The sequence below is a fragment of the Columba livia genome, chromosome 5 (assembly GCF_036013475.1).
Source record: "Columba livia isolate bColLiv1 breed racing homer chromosome 5, bColLiv1.pat.W.v2, whole genome shotgun sequence".
NCBI classification, from domain to species: domain Eukaryota; kingdom Metazoa; phylum Chordata; class Aves; order Columbiformes; family Columbidae; genus Columba; species Columba livia.
In genome coordinates, this window is record NC_088606.1 from 530,315 (window position 1) to 543,188 (window position 12,874).

The 12,874-nt window shown below is 49.1% G+C and overlaps 1 long non-coding RNA gene across 2 annotated transcripts; it reads left to right on the forward strand.

Moving 5' to 3' along the window:
- Positions 1-603: 603 nt before the first annotated feature.
- LOC110360601 (uncharacterized) lies at positions 604-12,581 on the forward strand. Of its 2 annotated transcripts, none has more exons than XR_010472661.1 (5): positions 604-799; positions 3,231-3,362; positions 5,678-5,829; positions 9,741-9,880; positions 10,090-12,581. It is a non-coding gene; the product is annotated as an uncharacterized LOC110360601 (long non-coding RNA). The 2 variants fall into 2 exon arrangements; XR_010472662.1 differs by having other exon boundaries at positions 604-794.
- The last annotated feature ends 293 nt before the right edge of the window (positions 12,582-12,874 follow it).

Sequence of the window (12,874 nt, forward strand, 5' to 3'; positions counted from 1 at the left end):
CTGCCTGAGCCCCATTGCACAGGGACTCCTGGGCTGGAGAGGGCAGGGGAGCCCCTGCTGCAAACCCGTCCCTGCGGACACTGCCTGCACCCCTCTTTGAGCACAGGGCGGGACACTGCCTGCACCCCTCTTTGAGCACAGGGTGGGACACCGCCTGCACCCCTCTTTGAGCACAGGGCGGCTGGCCTGTGCTCCCCATGGACACTGCCTGCACCCCTCTTTGAGCACAGGGCAGCTGGCCTGTGCTCCCCATGGGCACTGGCTGCACCCCTCTTTGAGCACAGGGTGGGACACTGCCTGCACCCCTCTTTGAGCACAGGGCAGCTGGCCTGTGCTCCCCATGGACACTGCCTGCACCCCTGTCCTGGTTTTGTTAAAAACAAGTATCTCTTTCAGTGAATTTTGCCTGTTAGCTAAAGGCTTCATATTAACTGCATTTTCCTGGAGAACCAGACACATGTTTTGGTAAACACAGCAATGGAATGCAAACTTATTGATAAGCACAGATGGACATCTCGCGAGAGGGGCGACGAGAAGCAAGTGAGCAAGAAACTGACCAACTGTGTATAACATTCCATTCACGTGAATACTGCATATAAAAGTGGGAGATCACGAGGATCTCGTGTGATTTTTCCCTTTTCCCTTCTGCTTATGGCCGACCTTAGGAGAGGACCTTGCTAGTCGTCCCTGCGAACTGAGGCCTAGTGAGAGACTGAATCCAGCTCCGGTTGGCTGCAGAGTCTAATCCAGGACTTTGGATGCCGGCTCTGCAGTTGCTGAGACTTTCAAGATTGGTTTTGTATATTTTGTATTATTTTCTCTATTCTTATTAGTAGCATTAGTAAAACATCTTTAATTTTTTCCAACTCTCTTCACTCTGTGCTTCTTTTCCTTCCAATTGCCTCTCCTTAGTGAAAAGGGGGGAGAGGGAGGGGGAAGTGTGTGGGGGGAGAGGGGGTTAACAATACATCTGCCAGGGTTTTATTGTCACCCCGCAATCCTAACCCTCGACAACCCCTCTTTGAGCACAGGGCGGCGGGCCCGTGCTCTGTGTGTGCGGGAATCCTGGCTGAGGGAGGCAGCGATGATAAACTACATTTTAAAATTGCTTCTATGAATAAATCCCGGGGCCTCGCGCCCGGTGTGAGCTGCACGGGCCGCGCGCGGCGCTTGCCCGGTGGGGCTGGCATCTGTGGCAGTGCTTCATGGGACCGAAATATAATGGAATTTTAAAGTGTTATGGCAACAACCATCCTGCCCTGAGCGAGAATTTCTGTCTCCTGAGAGGCAGCTCCTGCATTCCACAGGAGCTCCTGGGGAACATGGATTATCTTCAGCAATTCCTGGTTCTCGTAACCCCATCTCCTGAGAGGGCTGTGCACGGCTTTTGAAACAGCTTAGTGCCACGCACAGGTTGATTTCATGGCGGGTGTGTGTACCTGGTGCCTGCATCCCTGCCCCCTGCCCGTGCGGGCGATGCTGCAGCGGGACAGGGCGCGGGGCTGCGCAGAGGGCGAGCAGCAGGGTGACCGCTCAGCTGCGCTCCGTCACCACTGCGGCCACCGGCCCCAGCCGGGCTGGTGCCAGCTGCTGGCTGGGCTGTGCAGCCTGTCCGGGCTTCCAGTTTGTGCTCGGGGCTGGGAGGTTGTGCTGCTAGACAATGTTTCTCATTGTGATGGAACAGTTGTTGGATAAAATGAAAAAGATCATATAACACTGTGTCTATTTTTATTATATCTCTTCATATCTGCTGAAAAGAAACAACAACTTTTTCATGGAAATGTTGCCAAAGTAAGGCAGTAAAAGTATTTTCTCTGGTTCATACAAAAACGGGAACAGAGTGTGAGCTGTTAACTTTCCCACAGCAGATGAGATGTGGAGTTCGGGCTGCTGGTCGTGCTCGGGGGGAGGTCGGGGCTGGTGCGGATGGGGACAGGATCCTGGCGCTTGCCCTGCACAGCGGTGGGTGCCCAGCCTCATCCCTCTGCCGGCCCCAGCCCTCACTCCCCTTGGATACTTTTACCTCCTTCTGTCCCTACTTGGTTGCTCGTCTGTCTCATTCCTCCCTCGACCTCACTTCCCTATGAGCTGCGTGTTTTCTGTTCCTGGACAGGTGCCCCGGGAAGGGGAGCAGCTGTGAACGCACCAGCTTGCATAAAAGGGCGATCAGTTTGCCCTAGGCCAGCCCGATGTGGTTTTCTTCCACATCTAATGAAGTCACAGAATGTAACCTCCTCCTTGCCACAGAGCTGCCTCGGTGCACCTTCCTCCCGGTTTAATGACTGACATCTCTTACCTCGCTGTTCAGTGAGACATCTGCATGCCTGAGTTCTCCAGGCATTATTCCTAAATAGCCATTCACTATGACTAAACAAAAGACAGATTCGTCTCTTGTTTCCAGTTCTTCATCCTCTTTCTGATTTCTAAATTTCATCTGATGAGCTTATTTTTAACTACCTGGTAACAGTTCCTCAAAATGTTGTTAGATATATTTAGAAAAAAACTGCAAATTAATCCTTAGAAAGCCTTTTAATGCTAAACATTGATCCTCAAGGGCACAAATGAAACACTCTTTATCTTTCTCTCCTCTGAAACTCTTACAAAAGTGCCGGGTCCCCTAAACCTCTGTGGGGATGTCTGGGAGGACGTCACACGTCACACATCACTTGTCACACGTCATGTGTCACATATCACACATCACATGTCACATGTCACGTCACACGTCACACAGGGAACTCGCTGCGCTCTCCTGGTCAGGGAGCAGAGGAGCCTGAAGGGGAGGCAGAAGAGGTGCAACAACACCCTTCGGCATCGTCCCGCCCTCTGGACTTAGGAAAGTTTTGGGAATTGTGTTTATTTTTCATTCTATGGGATTTTTGCAACGTCTTTTCCCAGATGATTAAAAGCACAGATAGTTGCACACGTGGCTTGAAAAGGTCAGGCACGGAACTGTCAAAATACCACAGGAGGGACTGTTGTCAGATTTTAATTCTTGCCCCTGCCAAAGGTGCCATTAGAAGGAATCACTGGTGAAGCCCAGTCCTGTGACATTTCTGTAATAGGCAGGTTCAGACATCAAAGACTCTTTCCATTTTCAGACTCAGCGCTTGCATTAAAACGTTAACCTTTTGAAAGTTTTGTCATCGCATATGGAATTTGGTGTATTAGTTTAGCAAGCTCAGAATGTTTCTTAGTAAGATCTTGTAGGAAATGATTGATTCTCTTTGCAGAGGAGTTCAGCTTATTTGAGTGAGCTACTGGGTCATTTGGAAAATGGAGTTCTGGGGAATGACAGGTCGGAAGGACGGATGAAGATCGTAAAGGCACAAAGCACAGCAGCTCCTGCTCACAGCCGGCCGAAGGTGAGAAACATTTCTTATATATCTCACTGTTATTAAAATATCAAGTATCCTTACCTGCCAATTATGTTACCTCTATGCCACAAGGGCAAATTAGTTTAATTATAGGATTGTTGCATGCTCAGAGAAGATCATTTCTTTGGAAAATAAGCTGAAATCCAGGCAGTACAGGAAAAAAAAAAGAAAAGGTTAACTGCTTTGAGCTCGAGACTTGTAGTGAGGAAGGTGTGATGTTCGGGTCTGGCAAGAAGCAGCAAATTCAAGTTAAATACAGGTTAGGCTGAATCACTGCCAGCTCTGTATGATTACATTACATTATTGAGAGAAAAGGGTCATTAGTGGCTGCGGTGCAAAGAATGTGAGCAGAGGGAGGGAACAGAACGTTTGTCCTGCTGGAACAGGGGACAAGAAAAGTCACCTGAACCAGACAGCAGCCGGTGCGGGGGTACGGGGGTCACAGTGTCCCCAGAGCCGATGGCTGCATGTCTCCAGCGAGGCTCAGCGTCCAGCTGCCCCCTCTGGGGTTTGGAGTCGCCCGTCCAGCCTGCAGGGACAGGGACATTCTTGATTTGTGGGTCTGTTTGAGGAGAGCCAGGAGAAGCTCCTGGTGCTGCGTCCTGGTCCTGCCATGGGAGGACATGGAGCAGCCAAGAGAAACGAGCCCTTGGTTTCCAGCTGTTGTCTGTGTGTGTGTGACCCCGAGCAACACGTTGAGCATTCTGGTGCTGCTTGGAGCCACTGCAAACCTTGTGCTGACGTTGGAACAAGAGCTCCTAAGGACACGTTGGGCCACGGGATGAGCAGAGAGGAACATGCAAGTCAACAGCAACTAGAAGGGGGTAAAAACGTGCGGGTCACACAGACACAACCACACGTTGGGCCTCAGGGCAGGTTTCGGCTCTTTGGAGGCTGTTTGGCCACCGCGGGCACTGGTCATGGTGAGGCTGCCGGGCCGGCAAGCCACGCGGCAGGAGAGCTGCCTGACCCTCGGGCACCGCGGGAGAGGGAATGCTGGGTTCCTGGGGGATTCACGCTGGAAGGTCTGGACGCTGCTTAAGGAAGTTGCAGTAAGGTATTCTCATCAGACAATGGTATCCTTCATAGTGTCTCTTTTTCTACACAGATGAAATGAGAACTGTATGGAAATTTTATCCAGATATGCTGAATGAAGCTAAAAGAGTTTTGCAAATCTATTGAAATCTTTCTACTTTTAGAGAAAGCATCACAGTTTTAACTAGAAGAGGGAATTAAGCTAATACCTTCTGGACCAGTAAAGTGTTTCAAAGGGCATGCAAGCCACTAAGGTCTCCAGTGACTCTTTGTCTTATTTTTGTTAAATACTTCATCACTCTGGGAAATACCTTAGAGCTTGTTACAGCTGAAGACAACTTTAAAATACGATAATATAGTGCACCATAATGACATATCCTTTTTTACATCTCTCTGTTCAGCTTGCAGAGCAAGAATGCTCTTAACAGCTGTATTTAGGTGTCTAGGAACTGTTGCTTACTTCCAGTCCCAGTCGGCTGTTCCTTAGATGACTTCCTTCAGAAGAAAGTTTCATGTGGCACTCTCTGTTCAAGGAGTAGTCTTTCTGTTTCTGGGCAAATAATTTTAAAATATTGACCAGTTTTTGTTAGAACAATAGACCTTGCTCACAATAAAAGGGTGGGCTGTAGTCCTGATGTTCACAGGAGATGGGCAGTGGAAATTCTTTCCCAGCCCCATCATGCTGCGTCTCGGTGTGAGCGACGAGCGGAGCATCAGCTGTGACTACTGGGAGCGCTGCCGATGGCCCGTCCTCTCCCACAGCTGATGACCTGTCCTCTCCCACTGCCAATGGCCCGTCCTGTCCCACTGCCAATGGCCCGTTCTCTCCCACAGTCGATGCCCTGTCCTCTCCCATGGCCAATGGCCCGTCCTCTCCCATGGCCAACGGCCCGTTCTCTCCCACAGCCTGACAAACCCTCGGGAGCTCCAACAGACAAACTAAAAATGAGACATGGGAAAGCAAGGCAGGTCTCTGGGGACAGCAGTTACGTGGCTGGTTCATGGAGTGCTTGTGGAACTCACGTCTGAATCTGTAGATGCATGTGTATATGTGTACACACGTAGACATACGAATACATATATATTCCTGCAATTCTAAAATAATTCCAGAATTCTCAGAATCAGAATTCAGAGCTTCTGATTACTTAATCAAATACTAGAAACATTACTCTGTGAGCAATTCAAACTTCTAAATCCAGACGCGTGAGATGCTCACTGGAGCCGCCCTCACTGCGAAGAGCTGAGGTTTGAAAACCTTTTGTTTCCAGACACAGGAAGGATTTGGGCTGAAAAGCTGTTGCCCGTCCTTGGAAAGCAACCTCGCCCATGTGGGGACAGACCGTCCCAGCCCCACCGCCCCACCAGGTGTCCGCTGGAGGAGGGACCATGTCGAGCTGTGTCACAGCATCGTCCTCTCCAGGTACGCGGAATAAGCTGTGTGCCAGACCCTCTGCTTCTTTTTCCAACACCAAAATATGCTTTGTCACCCCCCCGTTGTTTTGCTTTCAGCACGACTGAGTTCTAATAATGGAACAGGTGAAATTTAGTTTTGCTTGTGAGGAAAATACCTCCTGATCAACAACCAAAAAAATGATCTCTGGTGGGATCCAGATCTCCAAATGCAGGATCACCAGAAGCATGGCACTTCTGAGACACACACCATACCTTAGAAAGAAAACCTTTGTTGAAAACTCTTCTGATTCAGGGAATGGGCATAAAACTCGTAGGCAGCTTCTCCAGCTCTGCCCTCTCTGCCGTTAGCGCGCCTTTTATCTCGCCTCCATTTCAGGGGAGCTCAGACAAAGCCAAGAGCTGAACTGTAGGAACTGGTAGAAAGATGGTGTTGCCATGTTCTATATTATCACACTATCGCCATGGCAACGGGAGGATGGGATGACCTTGCCAGTTTGCCACTGATCCTGTGAGGGCTCAGCCTCGCAGCTCATGTTAAGCTCTTCTGGGACTGGAGATATGCATCTGAAGTTAATAAATTAGAGGGGTATAAGCCATGGAATTTTGGAAATGCAAAATGTAGGATCCTTTAATCTGCACTTCAGATGTGATCGCGGTGAAGGAAGCATCTAATTTTGTGCAAATGGTTCACTGTGATATGAAAGAGGGTTCACTGTGATATGAAAGAGGTTTAATATTAAGTTTGCTCTTAATTATATAATTCCTTCAGCTCTCTAGTGCCTTTCTATAATGCAGGTCTCCAAATGGGAAGACAGTTAATCCCTTCTCGCAAAACCTCCGTCCTACCCTGTTCCCCCGGCAGAGCTCTGCCCATCTCCCCCATGAACCCCACAACTGGCAGTGTTTTCTCACGGTGACGAGCCAAAGGTCACCCCGAAAGAGAAAGTGTTTGTGCAGGGTGGTGGTGCTTTGGGGTGCCATGGGGACAGACGGACAGAGGCGTCTGCTACGGCGGGGAGAGGAGAAGGAGCAGAACACGGGATTTTCTGGGCAGATGTGGGCACTGATCCCGCTCTGCCACCCATGCAGGCACCAGCACTGCTGGGTGCAGTCCCAGCAGGGTCCCCTTTGCACAAGGGACACAGCCGTGCCACCCACTCTGCTCGTGGGACATACAGAAAACACCCGAGACAAGGAGAGCAGGCCAGTCCCCTGGTACTGAGCAAAGAATTAATTACAAAATACAGCTGTAAAGGAATAAGAATAACTGATGCGTTAAAGTAACCCAGCAGCGTGATGTGCAAAGGCGACAGGAGGACCTGGGTGTTTGCGCATTTCCATAAGCTGCTCAAAGCCTGGGGCTCTGTTTACTTGCAGACGCTCGCTGTAGGGAACCATGAGCTGGTGCTGCTTTCATCCCCCTCTAGAAACAAGGGTGTTTTTCCCTATGGGATTCTGAGTCCATTTTTATCAGTAACAATGGCAGCACAATTTTAAGTTTATTTGAAGAACGGTAGGTTATTTAACTGCTGCTATCTGAATAAATCCGTTTGTCACCAGAACTTGATTTCAAACGCCACACAGTGTGATTTATATACATATGCATGACTGGAGATGTAAGAAAATACTTACATGAACTTAGTTTGTTTGCTGCTTCTTGACCTATGTTGGCAAGTGACCTGCAGGGCTTTTTCCCCAGCTGTTTGGTATTCTGAAGCTGTAGCTCCCCGTGGTTGGTTCAGCCAGGGCGCAGCCCCGTGCCGTCCTGGCAGAATGAGCCCAAGCCCGGCAGGTGCGGGGGTGGCTGCGGGCGGGATGGATTCTGTGTCCGAGGTTTCTCGGAGCTCTCCGGGGGTTCCTGGCAGCTCTCGTGTCCCTCGGGCAGTGGCACAGCACCAGGAGCTTTGTCACCTCCTCACCCGGCTGCTGTCCCGGGGTGACCCCACAGGCCACGGCGCTGCCTCCGCCGCTGCAGGGGGCGGTTCCACGCGGTGACACCGAGGGACAGACTCGCACCGTCACACCAAGGACATGGCGAGGGAGAAAGTATCATCAGTCCTGCCATGAGAAGTCATGGGGCATACATATGTATTTTGAAATTGTTTTTCCTGAGGTCTGAAGGTGTGCCTGGCTCCTGTGTTTTACTTTCTCTCTCAGATAACGCCGGCTAAAAATAAGACCTTGGCAAGGTATTAGAGAATTTGGTCAAATTTTACTGAACTGTGTGAGGTAAAATATTTTCCAGAAGACACAGCAATTTCTTTCGTTTAAAAAAAAGAATCAATATTTAATTTCCAAACATTTACATTTTAAATTTGTCAAAATGAAATAGTGATGAGTCTTATCAATAAAAGAGCAAACTGAAGTTGCTCTTTTGCACTGAAAAAAGTAAACTCGGGTAGACTTATTTTTGGTTTTATTCTTATTACTCTTGTTATTTTCAAGAAGCTAGAAAATAATGAAACAAATGAAAAACCAATTATTTGCGTAATCTTGCTGTAATTTATTTTAAACTGGAATTACTGCATAAGCACAAAAGTCTGTAAGTTAGGGTTTTCAGGAGCATAATTCAGCATTTTTGGTCAAATGTTCTGTTTGGCCATGCTGAGAGAAGGAGCCAAGGGCAGGTCATGGAGCCACCGTGGGCTCTGCAGGGAGCTCTGGGGCTTGTGCAGCCTGGGCAGAAGCTTCCTGGCCACACGTTAAATCCTGGATGCACATACCCGGGGCCGTTGGAGATGGAGCTACTGACGGTCACTGGTGATAGAGGTGTCCATGGCCACTGGAGATGGAGGTGTCCATGACCATTGGAGATTGAGACATCCATGGCCACTGGAAATGGAGATGCCTATGGTCATTGGAGATGGAGGTGTCCATGACCATTGGAGACGGAGGTTCCTATGGCCATTGGAGACTTCTGAGCATTCTTGAATGACCATGTGGGGCTGGTGGACACGGTGACACTGGATGGGGAAGCACTCCTCTCTGAAGAGGCACCTGGAAGGCAGGCATCGTGTGTTCCGGGGTGTTTCAGATGGCAACTGGAACCTGTCTCAGGAGGAGACCTTAGGTAAGGTCACACCTACAGGGACATAATTCTGTTATGGCCACTGCCACATGTAAGGCAACCACATGCATTGCAGGAGTACCACTGAATTAGGTAATCCTGACAAAAATCTGGATAAATGACCCATTTCCGCAGTAAGTGAGCGTTATTTCAGGGAAGCCTTCCTGGCCCCTGACACTCACTTTGGGTCTTTACTGTTCCAGTCAGCCCAGCCCAGGTCTCTGAAATAAAACTCAATCCAGCCCATGCACAAAGCCTTAATCTTCTGTTCTGGTATTTGAAGAAGGAGACCTGGTAGTTGGACACCTTCAGGAGACTCTTCAGAAGTGTGAAGACACGTGGGGGAGAGCAAGGGGAGAGAAAACTGGAAGGATATTCCTATTGATCATATTTACTCTGTATAGGAGGAATAAGGGCAAATCTATTCATCTGTCCAAAAGTGTCAGACCTTCCATGGGAAGTAAGAATAATTATGTTTGAAAAGGTCAGCGCTGGAGTTTAAATGCAGAATGCCAAAGAGGTGAACGCGCCGGATGCTCTGTGACGAGGGAAAGTTCAGCACACACGCGCCACTTGCCAAACAAAATTGGATGTGTCATTTAGCTGAAATAACTCGATTCGCAGGAGCACACGAGCGGTTTGGGTGAGGAGGAGCCCGTGGTGCCGGGCGGCCCTGGGCATGGCGGGTGAGCAGGGGCAGAGCAGGGCAGGGGCGCTGCCCGGGACCCTCTGCTGTCCCTCCTGCCCATGGAGCATCCGTGCCACCAGGAATGTGCCGGGAACATCTGCCCTTTCCTGTCTCCCTGCCCCTTCTCCTTTCCTGAACAAAAGGTTGTATTTTCCTTTTCCAGGGACTCACCAGACCTGCATGGCATCCGTGGAGAGCTGCTCCTGCTGCTGGAAGCTTCAGGGTGGCAATATCTTGCCACAGGAAGTCACTTTTAATGTGGAAATGAATTAGTCTGTGTCTGTGGTTGCTCAAGAAGATCAGGTGAGTCCTTGCCATAGCCTGGTCAGGCCTGTGAGTGACTGAGCAGAGAATCAGCAAGGACCTAAGTTCCCTGCCCATAGTTACTGGTGTAATTTTATCCAAGTAAGAACACAGGAAATTTCAAAGAAAAATATTATCAGATATCAGAGTGGGCAACTTCTAGTTAAAAATAAAACTTTTATAAAACTTCTGTTTTCTTTGTTCCTCAGGTATTTAGTCCGTCTTAATCCATCTTCTGGCTATCAGTGGTGCTGCTTTGTGAGCACTGATAGAAGCAGGCTTCAAAAGACTGCGATGCCCCGGGGTCCTCAGTGAGAACCACCGCGGACCCGGATCAGAACCGGGGCACAGGAAAGAGAGTTCTCCTGCTGTCCTGCTGTTAATTGAGTACAAGTTTTCATCTGGCTACAGGAGAGTCAGAAAACCATCATAGCTGTGGGATAATGGGGGAAAGGTTTGAAGCTTAAGAGCTGGTCCCAGACTCACTGTCGGTCCTTCAGGAGGCAGGTCCCTGGCTGCGGGACATCTGGGACCGCCGGGGTGTCCCTGGGCACGGGGCTGTTGTGACCAACTGACACCGTGGCACTGGAATTTCCGTCCTGTTTGGACTCTGACTCCACTGCTGTCGTTCCATGTCTGAGCAGTGACTTCGTGCCACACGCTGGTCCGTGTCTCACCCATCACTGCGCAACCTGGGACCAGGCACGAGCCGAGCTGCAAAGCTTTACCTGCAGAGTCTGAACCTTTTTCTTACGACAAAAGTGAGTGGACTATGGTTGAGAATGAACTTACTATAGAGCTCTTACTAGCAGAGTTTCAATGGGAATGGAAATTGGACATGAATATAGAGATGTCTCATGCATGTTCGTGCTGAAATTAGCTTAGGATTCAAACAAATAGTCATGTATTCTATTACTGTATTCGCACAGCTTTAATCTAGAATAATAGACTTTACTGGATAATTGCAGAGACTCTTTAACATGCAGCATTGCATAAATTAAGTAAGTGAGTCAGCGGTGTTTTGTGGGCTGACGAAGAACCGCAGCGCTGGTTGGGGACGCAGAGACGCAGGTGACGCCCGTGGAAATGAGAGGCCGGGGCCAGGCCCTGCTCCGCGCTGCCACCGTCCCCAGGCTGTCTGTCTGTCCTCGCCAGCCCTCTGCCACAGGGACACCAGGGACACCCCTCCCATGGGCTCTGAGCCCGGGGGAAAAAGCCCTGTGCATTTTTTTGTTTGTAATAGAAAACAAAAGCAATCCTGCCCTTGCCAGCTCTGTGAAATGGAACGGAACACGAATTCAGGTGCTGCAGCACCGTGAAATCCACGCTCTCTCTTTTGGGCAAGGGGTGCAGAGCTGAAACTGATGAGATAGAAAATACTGCACAAAATGAACAGGATCCATGCATACAATTTAAAATGTAGTTCAAACTTATTACATCAGCTATGGCATTCCAGATGTCTCTTTCTGTCTCATGTTCAGGCTAAAATATACCCAGCATGCTTGATATGGTTCGATTTAACAGACACATGGATTGCAAATACAGCTGTTCTTTGAAATCAGTGCAGTGCTGCTGCAAGAGGTCCAAACGCTTTAATCAAAGATTTCCAGTCCTCCTCCCTTTACAAACAAATTAGAGCTGAGAAAGTACACAAGTGTCCACGTTTCCTTAAACGAATCACCTGTACTTAGACACAGGAGAGTGAAGAGTAAATACATAACAATAGTTATTTCTTCTCCATTATATTAATTTACCGTGCCTTGTTTAAAGAAATGGGTGCTTAGAGACAATGCTGGCAACAATGATAAAAATGTTTGCCAGATAGTCCTCATTACAAAAACTCATTTTAGCTGCTAATAACTTTGCCAAGGTTTCCAAATCAGGCTCTTCCCTTAAGCTGATGGTTTGGGGATGGCTTAAGAAAAAAAAAGGTTTCTGTTGTCTGTTTCTTCTCCCTCTGCAACGAGGACTGCAGAAAACCAGCTCAAAATGACACCGGGCTGGTACCGTCCCAGTGCACGCTGGTGCTGGACCGGCCGGCCCGGCGGTGGAAGGACCTTGTGCAGGTCGGTGCACGATGTGTGGGTACGTGAACGGGGATGGGGCTGAGCCCTGCGGGGTGACCCCCTGGCCTTTCTGCCTTGCAGGAGAGTTGTCTTGGAGGGAGTTCTCTTTGCAGAGGATTTATCATTTTATCTGACTTGCCGAGGTGTGATGGGAAAGGGAACTTCTGGTTCAAACACACCTTGGATGCCTTTGCAGCTCTGGCCCTGTGTCAGCAGCTCCTGCTGGTGGGGGACAGGGGCACGGACTGTGTCCCCACAGGTCCGGGGACAGGGACATGGACTGTGCCCAACAGGTCTGGGTCTGACGGCTTCACCATCACCCACAGCCGAGGGAACGGACATTTTCAGCTTCTTCTGCATAATATCATAGTCCTGTTCCTTCTCTTGTGAATTACCATGTCTGCCATACTGCGGAAAAAGGACATTTTTCATACCTTGCTACCACCGGGTCTCATTGCTTATTCCACTGTATATGTTTTTCTCATTCTACTTTTAATCAGGGTAACCTTTGGTTTCATTGTTATGCAGATAACATGCAAGCGTCTGGCTGTTCCTTCAGATTCTCCAAAAATGATTTCCACTACTGATTAGTGTTTTCTCAGACTATGCATAATAGAGTCTTTGCAAAATAAACATCTCCCTTTGATTCCTTTATCAAGGCCCTGGCATTTCCCTTCACACGTGTGCGGCTCCCGATGGGCGGTCGCGGTGCCGGTCCCCAGCGCCCGGACGCCGGTTCCCGCGGCTGTGCCGGCACGGCTGCTGGGCTCTGCTTCCAATGGAATAACTGAAACGGCTTTGGTACATCTCAGAAATAACATAACTGACACTGCCGGAAGGGCATGAACAGAATAACACGCACACTGGTAGCCTCTATAATTAATTGTTACCACTCGCTTTGCTCTCGTGTTAGAATTCTGTTAAAATT